The sequence below is a fragment of the Gorilla gorilla genome, chromosome 8 (genome assembly GCF_029281585.2).
Source record: "Gorilla gorilla gorilla isolate KB3781 chromosome 8, NHGRI_mGorGor1-v2.1_pri, whole genome shotgun sequence".
In the NCBI taxonomy this organism is placed as follows: Eukaryota; Metazoa; Chordata; class Mammalia; order Primates; family Hominidae; genus Gorilla; species Gorilla gorilla.
Genome location: NC_073232.2, coordinates 146,179,731 through 146,195,261, shown reverse-complemented (window position 1 = coordinate 146,195,261; position 15,531 = coordinate 146,179,731). Strand labels below are relative to the sequence as shown.

Genomic DNA, 15,531 nt, shown 5'->3' with positions numbered 1-15,531 from the left:
CCTGAGCCTAAAACCCTAACCCTGGGCCCTAACCCTAAATGAACCATAACCCTGGGCCCTAACAGTAAAAGAACCATAACCCTGGTCCCTGACCCTAAAACAACCCTAACCCTGGGCCCTGACCCTAAAACAACCCTAACCCTGGGCCCTGACCCTAAAACAACCCTAACCCTGGGCCCTGACCCAAAAACAACCGTAACCCTGGACCCTGGCCCTGACCCTAAAACAACCCTAACCCTGGGACCTGGCCATGACCCTAAAACAACCCTAACCCTGAGCCCTAGCCCAGACCCTAAAACAACCCTAAAGCTGGGCCCTGGCCCTGAGCCTAAAACCCTAACCCTGGGCCCTGGACCTGAGCCTAAAACCCTAACCCTGGGCCATGAACCTAAAACAACCCTAACTTTGGGCCCTGGCCCTGACCCTAAAACAACCCTAACCCTGGGCACTGGCCCAGACCCTAAAACAACGCTAACCCTGGGCCCTGGCCCTGACCCTATAACAACCCTAACCCAGGGCCCTGACCCTAAAACAACCCTTACCCTGGGCCCTGACCGTAAAGACCTAACCCCGGGCCCCGGGCCCTGCCCCTAAAGCCCTAACCCCGGGCCCTGGGCCCAGCCCCTAAAGCCTTAACCCCGGGCCCCGGGCCCTGGCCCTAAAGCCCTAACCCCCGGCCCCGGGCCCTGGCCCTAAAGCCCTAACCCCGGGCCCGGGGCCCTGGCCCTAAAGCCCTAACAATGGGCCGCGGGCCCTGGCCTTAAAGCCCTAACCCTGGGCCCCGGGCCCTGGCCCTAAAGCCCTAACCCTGGGCCCTGGCCCTGAGCCTAAAACCCTAACCTTGGGCCCTGGCCCTGAGACGAAAACCCTAACCTTGGGCTCTGGCCCTGAGCCTGTAACCCAAACCTGGGCCCTGGCCCTGAGCCTAAAACAATAACCATGGGCCCTAGCCCTAAAAGAACCATAATCCTCTGCCCTGACCCTAAAACAACCCTAACCGTAGGCCCTGACCCATAAACAACCCTAACCCTGGGCCCTGACCCTAAAACAACCCTAACCCTGGCCCCTGACCCTAAACAACCATAATCCTGGGCCCTGGCCCTGACCCTAAAACAACCCTAACCCTGGGACCTGGCCATGACCGTAAAACAACCCTAACACTGGGCCCTGGCCCTGACCCTAAAACAACCCTCAACCTGGGCCCTGGCCCTGAACCTAAAACCCTAACCCTGGGCCCTGGACCTGAGCCTAAAACCCTAACGCTGGGCCCTGGCCCTGACCCTAAAACCCTAACCCTGGGCCCTGGCCCTTACCCTAAAACCCTAACCCTGGGCCCTGGCCCTGATCATTAAACCCTAACCGTGGGCCCTGACGCTAAAACAACCCAAAACCGGGGCCCTGACACTAAAACAATCCTAACCATGGGCCCTGACCCTAAAACAACCCTAAACCTGGGCACTTACCCTAAAAAAACCCTAACCCTGGGCCCTGACCCTAAAACAACCCTAACCCTGGGCCCTGGCACTGAGCCGAAAACCCTAACCTTGGGCTCTGGCCCTGAGCCTGAAACCCCAACCCTGGGCCCCGGCCCTACGGCTAAAACCCTAACCCTGGGCCCTGGCCCTGAGCCTAAAACCCTAACCCTGGGCCCTAACCCTAAATGAACCATAACCCTGGGCCCTAAACAAAAAAGAACCATAACCCTGGTCCCTGACCCTAAAACAACCCTAACCCTAGGCCCTGACCCTAAAACAACCCGAACTCTGGGCCCTGACCCTAAAACAACCCTAACCCTGGGCCCTGACCCTAAAACAACCGTAACCCTGGGCCCTGGCCCTGACCCTAAAACAACCCTAACCCTGGGACCTGGCCATGACCCTAAAACATCCCTAACCCTGGGACCTGGCCATGACCCTAAAACAACGCTAACCCTGTTCCCTGGCTCTGACCCTAAAACAACCCTAAACCTGAGCCCTGGCCATGAGCCTAAAACCCTAAACCTGGGCCCTGGCCCTGAGCCTAAAACCCTAACCCTGGGCCCTGGACCTGAGCCTAAAACCCTAAACCTCGGCCCTGACCCTAAAACAAACCTAAATTTGGGCCCTGGCCATGACCCTAAAACACCCCTAGCCCTGGGCCCTGGCCCTGACCCTAACACAACCCTAACCCTGGGCCCTGGCCGTGACCCTAAAACAACCCTAACCCTGGGCCCTGACCCTGAGCCTAAAACCCTAACAGTGGGACCTGGGCCCTGACCCTAAAACCCTAACCCTGTGCCCTGGGCCCTGACCCAAGAACCCTAACCTTGGGCCCTGGGCCCTGACCCTAAAACCCTAACCCTGGGACCTTGCCCTGACCCTAAAACCCTAACCATGGGCCCTGGCCCTGACCCTAAAACCCTAACCTTGGGTCCTGGCCCTGACCCTAAAACCCTAACACTGGGCCCTGACCCTAAAACCCTAACCCTGGGCCCTGACCCTAAAACCCTAAACCTGGACCCTGACCCTAAATCCCTACCCCTGTGCCCTGACCCTAAAATCCTAACCCTGGGCCCTGGCCCTGACCCTAAAACACTAACCCTGGGCCCTGCCCCTGAGCCTAAAACCCTAACCATGGGCCCTGGCCCAGAACCTAAAACCCTAACCCTGGGCCCTGGCCCTTACCCTAAAACCCTAACCCTGTGCCCTGGCCCTGATCATTAAACCCTAACCGTGGGCCCTGACGCTAAAACAACCCAAAAACGGGGCCCTGACACTAAAACAACCCTAACCATGGGCCCAGACCCTAAAACAACCCTAAACCTGGGCCCTTACCCTAAAAAAACCCTAACCCTGGGCCCTGACCCTAAAACAACCCTAACCCTGGGCCCTGGGCCTGAGCCGAAAACCCTAACCTTGGGCTCTGGCCCTGAGCCTGAAACCCCAACCCTGGGCCCCGGCCCTGCGGCTAAAACCCTAACCCTGGGCCCTGGCCCTGAGCCTAAAACCCTAACCCTGGGCCCTAACCCTAAATGAACCATAACCCTGGGCCCTAACAGTAAAAGAACCATAACCCTGGTCCCTGACCCTAAAACAACCCTAACCCTGGGCCCTGACCCTAAAACAACCCTAACCCTGGGCCCTGACCCTAAAACAACCCTAACCCTGGGCCCTGACCCAAAAACAACCGTAACCCTGGACCCTGGCCCTGACCCTAAAACAACCCTAACCCTGGGACCTGGCCATGACCCTAAAACAACCCTAACCCTGAGCCCTAGCCCAGACCCTAAAACAACCCTAAAGCTGGGCCCTGGCCCTGAGCCTAAAACCCTAACCCTGGGCCCTGGACCTGAGCCTAAAACCCTAACCCTGGGCCATGAACCTAAAACAACCCTAACTTTGGGCCCTGGCCCTGACCCTAAAACAACCCTAACCCTGGGCACTGGCCCAGACCCTAAAACAACGCTAACCCTGGGCCCTGGCCCTGACCCTATAACAACCCTAACCCAGGGCCCTGACCCTAAAACAACCCTTACCCTGGGCCCTGACCGTAAAGACCTAACCCCGGGCCCCGGGCCCTGCCCCTAAAGCCCTAACCCCGGGCCCTGGGCCCAGCCCCTAAAGCCTTAACCCCGGGCCCCGGGCCCTGGCCCTAAAGCCCTAACCCCCGGCCCCGGGCCCTGGCCCTAAAGCCCTAACCCCGGGCCCGGGGCCCTGGCCCTAAAGCCCTAACAATGGGCCGCGGGCCCTGGCCTTAAAGCCCTAACCCTGGGCCCCAGGCCCTGGCCCTAAAGCCCTAACCCTGGGCCCTGGCCCTGAGCCTAAAACCCTAACCTTGGGCCCTGGCCCTGAGACGAAAACCCTAACCTTGGGCTCTGGCCCTGAGCCTGTAACCCAAACCTGGGCCCTGGCCCTGAGCCTAAAACAATAACCATGGGCCCTAGCCCTAAAAGAACCATAATCCTCTGCCCTGACCCTAAAACAACCCTAACCGTAGGCCCTGACCCAAAAACAACCCTAACCCTGGGCCCTGACCCTAAAACAACCCTAACCCTGGCCCCTGACCCTAAACAACCATAATCCTGGGCCCTGGCCCTGACCCTAAAACAACCCTAACCCTGGGACCTGGCCATGACCGTAAAACAACCCTAACACTGGGCCCTGGCCCTGACCCTAAAACAACCCTCAACCTGGGCCCTGGCCCTGAACCTAAAACCCTAACCCTGGGCCCTGGACCTGAGCCTAAAACCCTAACGCTGGGCCCTGGCCCTGACCCTAAAACCCTAACCCTGGGCCCTGGCCCTTACCCTAAAACCCTAACCCTGGGCCCTGGCCCTGATCATTAAACCCTAACCGTGGGCCCTGACGCTAAAACAACCCAAAACCGGGGCCCTGACACTAAAACAATCCTAACCATGGGCCCTGACCCTAAAACAACCCTAAACCTGGGCACTTACCCTAAAAAAACCCTAACCCTGGGCCCTGACCCTAAAACAACCCTAACCCTGGGCCCTGGCACTGAGCCGAAAACCCTAACCTTGGGCTCTGGCCCTGAGCCTGAAACCCCAACCCTGGGCCCCGGCCCTACGGCTAAAACCCTAACCCTGGGCCCTGGCCCTGAGCCTAAAACCCTAACCCTGGGCCCTAACCCTAAATGAACCATAACCCTGGGCCCTAAACAAAAAAGAACCATAACCCTGGTCCCTGACCCTAAAACAACCCTAACCCTAGGCCCTGACCCTAAAACAACCCGAACTCTGGGCCCTGACCCTAAAACAACCCTAACCCTGGGCCCTGACCCTAAAACAACCGTAACCCTGGGCCCTGGCCCTGACCCTAAAACAACCCTAACCCTGGGACCTGGCCATGACCCTAAAACATCCCTAACCCTGGGACCTGGCCATGACCCTAAAACAACGCTAACCCTGTTCCCTGGCTCTGACCCTAAAACAACCCTAAACCTGAGCCCTGGCCATGAGCCTAAAACCCTAAACCTGGGCCCTGGCCCTGAGCCTAAAACCCTAACCCTGGGCCCTGGACCTGAGCCTAAAACCCTAAACCTCGGCCCTGACCCTAAAACAAACCTAAATTTGGGCCCTGGCCATGACCCTAAAACACCCCTAGCCCTGGGCCCTGGCCCTGACCCTAACACAACCCTAACCCTGGGCCCTGGCCGTGACCCTAAAACAACCCTAACCCTGGGCCCTGACCCTGAGCCTAAAACCCTAACAGTGGGACCTGGGCCCTGACCCTAAAACCCTAACCCTGTGCCCTGGGCCCTGACCCAAGAACCCTAACCCTGGGCCCTGGGCCCGGACCCTAAAACCCTAACCCTGGGACCTTGCCCTGACCCTAAAACCCTAACCATGGGCCCTGGCCCTGACCCTAAAACCCTAACCTTGGGTCCTGGCCCTGACCCTAAAACCCTAACACTGGGCCCTGACCCTAAAACCCTAACCCTGGGCCCTGACCCTAAAACCCTAAACCTGGGCCCTGACCCTAAATCCCTACCCCTGTGCCCTGACCCTAAAACCCTAACCCTGGGCCCTGGCCCTGACCCTAAAACACTAACCCTGGGACCTGCCCCTGAGCCTAAAACCCTAACCATGGGCCCTGGCCCAGAACCTAAAACCCTAACTCTGGGCCCTGGCCCTGAGTCTAAAACCCTAACCCTGGGCCCTGGCCCTGACCCTAAAACCCTAACCCTGGGCCCTGGCCCTTACCCTAAAACCCTAACCCTGGGCACTGGCCCTGATCATTAAACCCTAACCGTGGGCCCTGACACTAAAACAACCCAAAACCGGGGCCCTGACACTAAAACAACCCTAACCATGGGCCCTGACACTAAAACAACCCTAAACCTGGGCCCTTACCCTAAAAAAACCCTAACCCTGGGCCCTGACCCTAAAACAACCCTAACCCTGGGCCCTGGCCCTGAGCCGAAAACCCTAACCTTGGGCTCTGGCCCTGAGCCTGAAACCCCAACCCTGGGCCGCGGCCCTGCGGCTAAAACCCTAACCCTGGGCCCTGGCCCTGAGCCTAAAACCCTAACCCTGGGCCCTAACCCTAAATGAACCATAACCCTGGGCCCTAACCCTAAAAGAACCATAACCCTGGTCCCTGACCCTAAAACAACCCTAACCCTGGGCCCTGACCCTAAAACAACCCTAACCCTGGGCCCTGACCCTAAAACAACCCTAACCCTGGGCCCTGACCCTAAAACAACCGTAACCCTGGACCCAGGCCCTGACCCTAAAACAACCCTAACCCTGGGACCTGGCCATGACCCTAAAACAACCCTAACCCTGGGCCCTGGCCCAGACCCTAAAACAACCCTAAAGCTGGGCCCTGGCCCTGAGCCTAAAACCCTAACCCTGGGCCCTGGACCTGAGCCTAAAACCCTAACCCTGGGCCATGAACCTAAAACAACCCTAACTTTGGGCCCTGGCCCTGACCCTAAAACAACCCTAACCCTGGGCACTGGCCCAGACCCTAAAACAACGCTAACCCTGGACCCTGGCCCTGACCCTATAACAACCCTAACCCAGGGCCCTGACCCTAAAACAACCCTTACCCTGGGCCCTGACCGTAAAGCCCTAACCCCGGGCCCCGGGCCCTGCCCCTAAAGCCCTAACCCCGGGCCCTGGGCCCAGCCCCTAAAGCCTTAACCCCGGGCCCCGGGCCCTGGCCCTAAAGCCCTAACCCCCGGCCCCGGGCCCTGGCCCTAAAGCCCTAACCCCGGGCCCAGGGCCCTGGCCCTAAAGCCCTAACAATGGGCCGCGGGCCCTGGCCTTAAAGCCCTAACCCTGGGCCCCGGGCCCTGGCCCTAAAGCCCTAACCCTGGGCCCTGGCCCTGAGCCTAAAACCCTAACCTTAGGCCCTGGCCCTGAGACGAAAACCCTAACCTTGGGCTCTGGCCCTGAGCCTGTAACCCAAACCTGGGCCCTGGCCCTGAGCCTAAAACAATAACCATGGGCCCTAGCTCTAAAAGAACCATAATCCTCTGCCCTGACCCTAAAACAACCCTAACCGTAGGCCCTGACCCAAAAACAACCCTAACCCTGGGCCCTGACCCTAAAACAACCCTAACCCTGGCCCCTGACCCTAAATAACCATAATCCTGGGCCCTGGCCCTGACCCTAAAACAACCCTAACCCTGGGACCTGGCCATGACCCTAAAACAACCCTAACACTGGGCCCTGGCCCTGACCCTAAAACAACCCTCAACCTGGGCCCTGGCCCTGAACCTAAAACCCTAACCCTGGGCCCTGGACCTGAGCCTAAAACCCTAACCCTGGGCCCTGAACCTAAAACAACCCTAACCCTGGGCCCTGGCCCTGACCCTAAAACAACCATAACCCTGGGCCCTGGCCCTAAAACAAGCCTAACCCTGGGCCATGACCCAAAAACAACCCTAACCCTGAGCCCTGACCATGAAACAACCCTAACCCTGGACCCTGACCCTGAAATGACCCTAACCCTGGGCCCTGACCCTGAAACAACCCTAACCCTGGGCCCTGACCCTGAAACAAACCTAACCCCGGGCCCTGACCCTGAAACAACCCTAACCCCGGGCCCTGACCCTGAAAAAACCCTAACCCTGCGCCCTGACCCTGAAACAACCCAAAACCTGGGCACTGACCCTAAAACCCTAACCCAGGGCCCTGGCCGTGACCCTAAAACCCTATCCCTGGGCCCTGGCCCTGAGCCTAAAACCCTAACCCTGGGCCATGGCCCTGAGCCTAAAACCCTAACCCTGGGCCCTGGCCCTGAGCCTAAAACCCTAACCCTGGGCCCTGGCCCTGAGACTAAAACCCTAACAATGGACCCTGGCCCTGAGCCGAAAACCCTAACCTGGGGCTCTGGCCCTGAGCCTGTAACCCCAAACCTGGGCCCTGGCCCTGAGCCTAAAACCCTCACGCCGACCTCTCTCAGCGTGGGAGGGGCCGGTGTGAGGCAAGGGCTCACACTGACCTCTCTCAGCGTGGGAGGGGCCGGTGCGAGGCAAGGGGCTGACGCTGACCTCTCTCAGCGTGGGAGGGGCCAGTGTGAGGCAAGGGCTCACGCCGACCTCTCTCAGCGTGGGAGGGGCCGGTGTGAGGCAACGGGCTGACGCCGACCTCTCTCAGCGTGGGAGGGGCCGGTGTGAGGCAAGGGCTCACACTGACCTCTCTCAGCGTGGGAGGGGCCGGTGTGAGGCAAGGGGCTGACGATGACCTCTCTCAGCGTGGGAGGGGCCGGTGTGAGGCAAGGGCTCACGCCGACCTCTCTCAGCGTGGGAGGGGCCGGTGTGAGGCAAGGGCTCACGCCGACCTCTCTCAGCGTGGGAGGGGCCGGTGTGAGGCAAGGGCTCACACCGACCTCTCTCAGCGTGGGAGGGGCCGGTGTGAGGCAAGGGCTCACGCTGACCTCTCTCAGCGTGGGAGGAGCCAGTGTGTGGCAGGGGCTCATGCCTCTGGGCAGGGTACCAGAGGCATGGGCATCAACAGGCCACCGTGAGGGAGGAGCTGGGCCGCATGCGGGCTGCTGGGAGGCAGGCAGGGACTTGGCCCCGGGTGGCCGCCGTGGGGGCAAGAGCTGGGCCTGGAGAGGCCCCTGGGAGGCAAGAGCGGGACCTGCAGAGGCCGTTCTCCAACCATTGCTGGGCCCGTACAGGCCACCGGGCGGCAGGAATGAGGCCCAAAGAACTTGGCTGGAGAAAGTTCGGGACCTACAAAGGCGGTTGGGAGCTGGGCAGGAGTTGAGCCAAAAGAGCTTGCTTACTTGCTGGGAGGCACGGCTGGGAGATGCTGACTTCAGGACAACTTGGGCCTGCAGAGGTCACCGGGAGGCCCAAGCTTGGCGTGGAGGAGCCCACCGACCGGAGACCATTTGGGGCCTGCAGGTGCCATTGGAGGGCAGGAGCTCATCGTGGAGGGGGCACCGTGAGGCCTGACCTGGGCCTGGGGAGCTTGGCTTGAGGAAGCTGTGGGCCGACCAAGGACGCCAGGAGATGGGTAGGCACTGAGTCCAAAGACGTTGTTGAGAGGCAGGAGTCGGGCCTGGAGACACAGCCAGGAAGAGGAGCTTGGCCCGGAGAGGACGCCTGGAGGGTGCAAGTGGGTCTGGAGAGGCCGACTTGAGGAGGTTCTCAGCCCGGAGAGGCCGCCGGAAGGGAAAAACTGGGACTGGAAAGGCTGTTGTGAGGAATGAGCCCCATGGGCCTGAAGAGGCCACTGGCAGGCGGGAGCTGGGTGTGTAGAAGCTGCTGAAAGGTTGGGAGCTTGGCTTGGGGGGTCCACAGTGAGGCAGATGCTGGGCCTGAAGAATCTGCTTAAAAAGATTTAAGCACATTTACATTTATTAGGCACTTTATTTCCATTATTACATATATATAAATATATATACGTATTATATATCCAATATATAATAAAATGATTATACAACTCACCATAATGTAGAATCAGTGGGCGTGTTAAGCTTGTTTTCCTGAAACTGGATGGTCCCACCTGAGCGTGATGGGAGAAAGTGACAGATCAATAGGTATTAGATACTCATAAGCACAGCGCAACCTAGATCCCTCACATGCACGGTTCACAACAGGGTGCGTTCTCCTATGAGAATCTAATGCTGCTGCTCATCTGAAAAGGTGGAGCTCAGGCGGGAATGTGAGCAAAGGGGAGTGGCTGTAAATACAGACGAAGCTTCCCTCACTCCCTCACTCGACACCACTCACCTCCTGCTGTGTGGCTCCCTATGGCTCCATGGCTCAGGGGTTGGGGACCCCTGCTCAAGTGCATCCAAAGCGACCCTTCCCACACCAGTCTTCATAGTGGTCAAGGGCAGCAACCACTTAGCTCCCAAGGCATGTGCCTCAGCTTGCATTTTGTCACAATCAACAGTAAGTGGCAGCTTGAGTCACTGTGAGGTCACTTCCTGGAAATCACCAGCATCCCATTTCCCACTGGCAAAGAGCTCAGCACTGCCCCCTGGGAAACCAAACCTATGCCCAAATCCCATCTGTGTGGGTTTATCTCCTGGGACCCTTCCTAACATATTAGTCAGAGTCCAATCAGGAAGCATAAACCACTCAAAAGTTTAAAGTGGTAAAATTTAATACGGAGAATTATTCATTATAACAGGTGAACAGCATAATGAGAGATTGGCTAGCACAAAGTAAAGAGAACTCTAGAGAATACAGGACTAGCCCAGGCCAGGCATGGTGGCTCATGCCTGAAATTCCAGCAATTTGAGAAGCTAATGCAGGAGGATTGCTTAAGGCCAGGAGCTAGAGACCGGTCTGGACAGCACAGTGAGAACTTGTCTCTATCCAAAAGAAGAAAAAAGTTAGCTGGGAGTGGTGGTGCACACTTGTAGTCCCAGCTACTCGGAATGCTGAAGTTTGAGCCTGGGAGGTCAAGGCTGCAGCGAGGCATGATTATGCCACTACAGTCCAGCCTGGGACAGAGCAAGACCCTGTCTCAAAGAACAAAACAACAACAACCATTTACAGACAGAAAAGAGATAAAGCTAATAAGCTAAGGAAAGATGTTGAAATGTGACAAGTAAAGTAATATGAGGTCTTTTATCTATTTAAAATAATCAAACAAAAAATGACTTACTAAATTATAATACCCTGTGCTGGCAAAGGTGCAGTGAAATGGGCACTTTCTTATACTATGAGGGGTGTTTACATTGTGTATAAGCCTTTCCGGGTAAAGCTTGTCAATTTTTTAAAATAATGGAGACAGGGTCTCACCATACTGCCATACTGCCTCCTCCAACTCTTGGCCTCAAGCAATCCTCCTCTCTTAGCCTCCCAAAGTGCTAAGAGTATAGCTGGGAGGCACCCAAAACCCTGTCAATTTACATCAAGGGTAATGAGAATGTCCATTCACCATGACTCACAGTAATCTTACTTCTGGGGAGACAATTCAATCTAAACAAAAGGTCATCTGTACACACACAGTAAAAATCTGGGAGTAACTGAAGACAGAGTTGGTAAGTGAAATAAGAAACAGTTCTAAGAAATTAAACTATGGTATCAATAGGCACCTGGTATAAAAGGTCAGTTGATGTTGCTGCTACTTTTTTGTTGTTTTGAGACAGGGTCTCACTCTGTCATCCAGGCTGGAGAGCAGAGGCCTGATCATGACTCACTGCAGTCTCAGCCTCCCTGGGCTTGAGTGATCCTCCCACCTCAGCCTCCCAAGTAGCTGGGACTACAGGAACGTGCCACCACACTAGGCTAATTCATGTATTTTTCTGTAGGGATGGTGACTCCCCCTTTGTTTCCAAGGCATATCGCAAACTCTTGGCCTCAAGCCATCCTCCTGCCTCAGCCTCCCAAAGTGTTGCGATTACCAGTGTGAGCCACCACACCTGGCCAGCTGCTACTTTTAGCAATATTATTATTATTCTTCCACTCCATTAAAAATTATTATTTTCAAGGCTATGCAACAGTATGTATCCTACAGTGTAATTGTAAAAACATAAACAGTTGCCGTCCCTCAGTATACAGAATTAGTTACAGCCCCCCATCTCTGCATATACCAAAATCCATGCTTACTCACGTTTCGCTGTCACCCCTCTGGAATCCACATATACGAAAATACCAAATATTAGTTGGGCATAGTGGCAAGCAGCTGTAGTCTCAGCCACGTGGGAGGTTGAGATGGGAGGATCGCTTCAGCCTGGAAGGTTGAGGCTGCAGTCAGCTGCGATAGCACTACTACCCTCCAGCCTCGGACAACAGAGGGAGACCCTGTCTCAGAAAAAAGAAAACAAAATAAAACAGGTTAGAAATTGTAATCAGGTCTGTTGGGCAAAATTCCATATAAGCAAAGTATAAATTAATGAAGCAAATCGTGATAAATTAGTACGATAGACTTTCTGGAGTTTCTGACAATAAAAGTAAGGAAAATGCAGAACACAAAGACAGAGAGTAAAAAGAGAAATTAGGAAAGCATTCTACATGTTTAATAGGAAGACACTGGCCGTGTTCGTGCAGCGGCAGTATGTCGTGACATGACATACTTTGGAGAGAAGTTAACAGATGAGGAAGTTGATAAAAATCATCAGAGAAGCAAAATACTGGTAGCGACACTCAAGGAAACCACGAAATTTCCATAACTTATGTCAGCAAAGTGGGAAGATTGTACAGTGTGTGTTGAAGTTCCTATACAACATTGTTTATCTGCCGTTTGTTTGTTTGTAAGGAATGTATATACTAAGAGTTCTTCTTGCTGTCAAAAGAATATGTGTGAATAAGTCATTTTAACTTATTCTTCTGTTTTTCTTTTATCTTCCTGCCATCATCCCACAGCCTTACTTTAGAAATTTTTTCTTTAGAAAATTGAACAAGTGCCCCTTGTGGTGGCACATACCTCGAGGATGGGAGGCAGGGGTGGAAGGGTCACTTGAGGCCATTAGTTTGACAGCAGCCTGGCCAACAAAGTGAGACCCCATGTCTGCAAAACAATTTAAAAATTAGCCAAGTATCGTCATGTATACCTACAGTCCCAGCTACCTCAACTTACGGAGAAAGTTCAGGGCCTGGAGAGAAGGCTGGGAGGCAGGAGCTGGGTCTAAAGAGGCCATTGTAACGATGGAGCTGTGCCTGTGGAGGCTGTTGTGAGGCAGTAGGCTCATCTGCGGAGACTGCCGTGAGGTAGGGTATGGGCCTCAATAGGCCATTGTGAGTCATGAGCTTGGTCTGTAGAGGCTGACTGGAGAGAGTTCTGGGCCTGGCGAGGCTGCCGGGAGGTAGGAGCTGGGCCAAAAGATTTAAGCACATTTACGTTTATTAGGCACTTCATTTCCATTATTACACTGGAATATATAATAAAATAATTATAGAACTCACCATAATGTAGAATCAGTGGGCGTGTTAAGCTTGTTTTCCTGAAACTGGATGGTCCCACCTGAGCGTGATGGGAGAAAGTGACAGATCAATAGGTATTAGATTCTCATAAGAACAGCGCAACCTAGATCCCTCACATGCACGGTTCACAACAGGGTGCGTTCTCCTATGAGAATCTAATGCTGCTGCTCATCTGAGAAGGTGGAGCTCAGGCGGGAATGTGAGCAAAGGGGAGTGGCTGTAAATACAGACGAAGCTTCCCTCACTCCCTCACTCGACACCACTCACCTGCTGTGTGGCTCCTTACGGCTCCATGGCTCAGGGGTTGGGGACCCCTGCTCAAGTGCATCCAAAGCGACCCTTCCCACACCAGTCTTCATAGTAGTCAAGTGCAGCAAACACTTAGCTCCCAAGGCGTGTGCCTCAGCTGGCATTTCATCACAATCAACAGTAAGTGGTAGCTTGAGTCGTTGTGAGGTCTCTTCCTGGAAATCACCCTAACCCTGGGCCCCGGGCCCTGACCCTAAAACCCTAACCCTGGGCCCAGGGCCCGGACCCTGAAGCCCTAACCCTGGGCCCCGGGCCCTGGCCCTGAAGCCCTAACCCTGGGCCCCAGGCCCTGACCCTGAAGCCCTAACCCTGGGCCCCGGGCCCGGACCCTGAAGCCCTAACCCTGTGCCCCGGGCCCTGGCCCTGAAGCCCTAACCCTGGGCCCCGGGCCCTGATCCTAAAACCCTAACCCTGGGCCCCGGGCCCTGACCCTGAAGCCCTAACCCTGGGCCCCGGGCCCTGGCCCTGAAGCCCTAACCCTGGGCCCCGGGCTGTGATCCTGAAGCCCTAACCCTGGGCCCCGGTCCCTGACCCTAAAACTCTAACCCTGGGCCCTGGGCCCTGACCCTAAAACCCTAACACTGGGCCCTGGGCCCTGACCCTAAGACCCTAACCCTGGGCCCTGGCCCTGACCCTAAAACCCTAACACTGGGCCCTGACCCTAAAATCCTAACCCTGGGCCCTGACCCTAAAACCCTAACCCTTCGCCCTGACCCTAAATCCCTGACCCTGGGCCCTGACCCTAAAGCCCTAACCCTTCGCCCTTACCCTAAATCCCTAACCCTTCGCCCTTACCCTAAAACCCTAACCCTTCGCCCTTACCCTAAAACCCTAACCCTTCGCCCTTACCCTAAAACCCTAACCCTAACCCTAGTGAGCCTAGACCACACATTGCACTCCAGCCTGGGTGACAGAGCATGACTCTGTCTCAAAAAAAAAAAAAAAGAAGAAGAAAAGACAGAGAAAAGAAAGCCAACAAGACACCATTAGGCAAACCATTGTCAGGTTATGGGAGTTTGAGAAGGAAAGTAGAGAAAGGAGAAGAAAGCTTATTTAAAGAATGGCTGAAGACTGCCTAAATCATGGGAAAGATTTGGACATCTAAATCCATGAAGCTTAAAGATTCCTAAAGAGGTTCAAACCAAATAGATACTCACCAAGTCACAATATAATCAAATAGTCAAAAGTTAAAGAAACTTTGCAGGTCAGGACAGAATCGAATAATAGATTCAAAGTGCTGAAAGAAAAAAAGTGCCAGCAACTAATACTATGTCTGACAAAGCTGTCCTTCAGAGAGAAAAAAGAAATAACGTGCTTCCTCGACAAACAAAGCTGAGGGCATTCAGGACCACTAGGTCTACCTTAAAAAAATGCTTAACGGAGTTTTTCAAGTAAAAATGAATGAAGTTGGGAGCAGTGGCTCATGCCCGTAATCCCATTTTGGGAGGCTGAGGTGGGTGGATCACCTGAGGTCGGGAGGTCAAGACCAGCCTGGCCAACATGGCAAAACCCCACCCCCAGTAAAAATACAAAAAATTAGCCAGGTATGAAGGCCACTGAGATCGTGCCACTGCACTCCAGCCTGGGTGACAAGAGTCAAACTACATTTCAAAAACAAAAAAACAAACAAAAAAAACAAAACTTGAGGCCTGGTCTTCTGCTCCTCTCCAACCCCCACTTCTCTGGGCCCAAGCCACCTGGGCTGAGGAGGGGGTGAGGTGTGAGCCCCTGCCAGGAACTCCCTGCCCGGACCAAGTACTCGGCCCCCAGGCCTGCATTCAGTGAGGCCTCCCGTGGCGTCAGCATGTTCGTGTGGAGGAATGTGGAAGGTCACTCTGTGGCCGTGTTCCCCTGGTACTCCATCCCCTTCCTGACCCCTCCCTGCAGCCACACGAGGCCCAGCAACCTGCCAGTTACTCAGTGGCCTCCAACCAGAGAAAACAACCTGCCAAGTTGGCAGCTGTTGCTCATGAGCATCCACCAGGTGGCACAGGGAGTGTTGACCCTGGGCGGCCCCCTGGAGCCACCTGCCCTGAAAGCCCAGGGCCCGCAACCCCACACACTTTGGGGGTGGTGGAACCTGTTAAAAGCTCACCTCCCACCATGGAGGAGGAGCCCTGGGCCCCTCAGGGGAGTCCCTGCTGGACAGTGAGACAGAGAATGACCATGATGATGCTTTCCTCTCCATCATGTCTCCTGACACCCAGTTGCCTCTACCACTCAGATGATGTCAGGCCCAGTCCCTCAGTGCCCTGCGCAAGGAACAGGACTCATCTTCTGAGAAGGATGGACGCAGCCCCAACAAATGGGACAAGGACCACATCAGTGGCCCATGAGTGGCGGTCATGATCTTCAGCAAGCGGCACCAGGCCCTGGCAGGGC

General features: G+C 55.3%; 1 long non-coding RNA gene and 1 pseudogene across 1 annotated transcript; both read right to left on the bottom strand.

The window, feature by feature from the left end:
- The window catches only part of LOC115931430 (putative uncharacterized protein FLJ44672), a 54,041-nt pseudogene that overhangs the window by 10,251 nt on the left and 28,259 nt on the right, over nucleotides 1-15,531 (bottom strand).
- Nucleotides 8,498-13,296, bottom strand: LOC134759269 (uncharacterized). Its single transcript, XR_010135348.1, has 4 exons — nucleotides 12,497-13,296; nucleotides 11,531-11,721; nucleotides 9,409-9,466; nucleotides 8,498-9,287 (listed from the first exon to the last, which is right to left on the bottom strand). It is a non-coding gene; the product is annotated as an uncharacterized lncRNA (long non-coding RNA).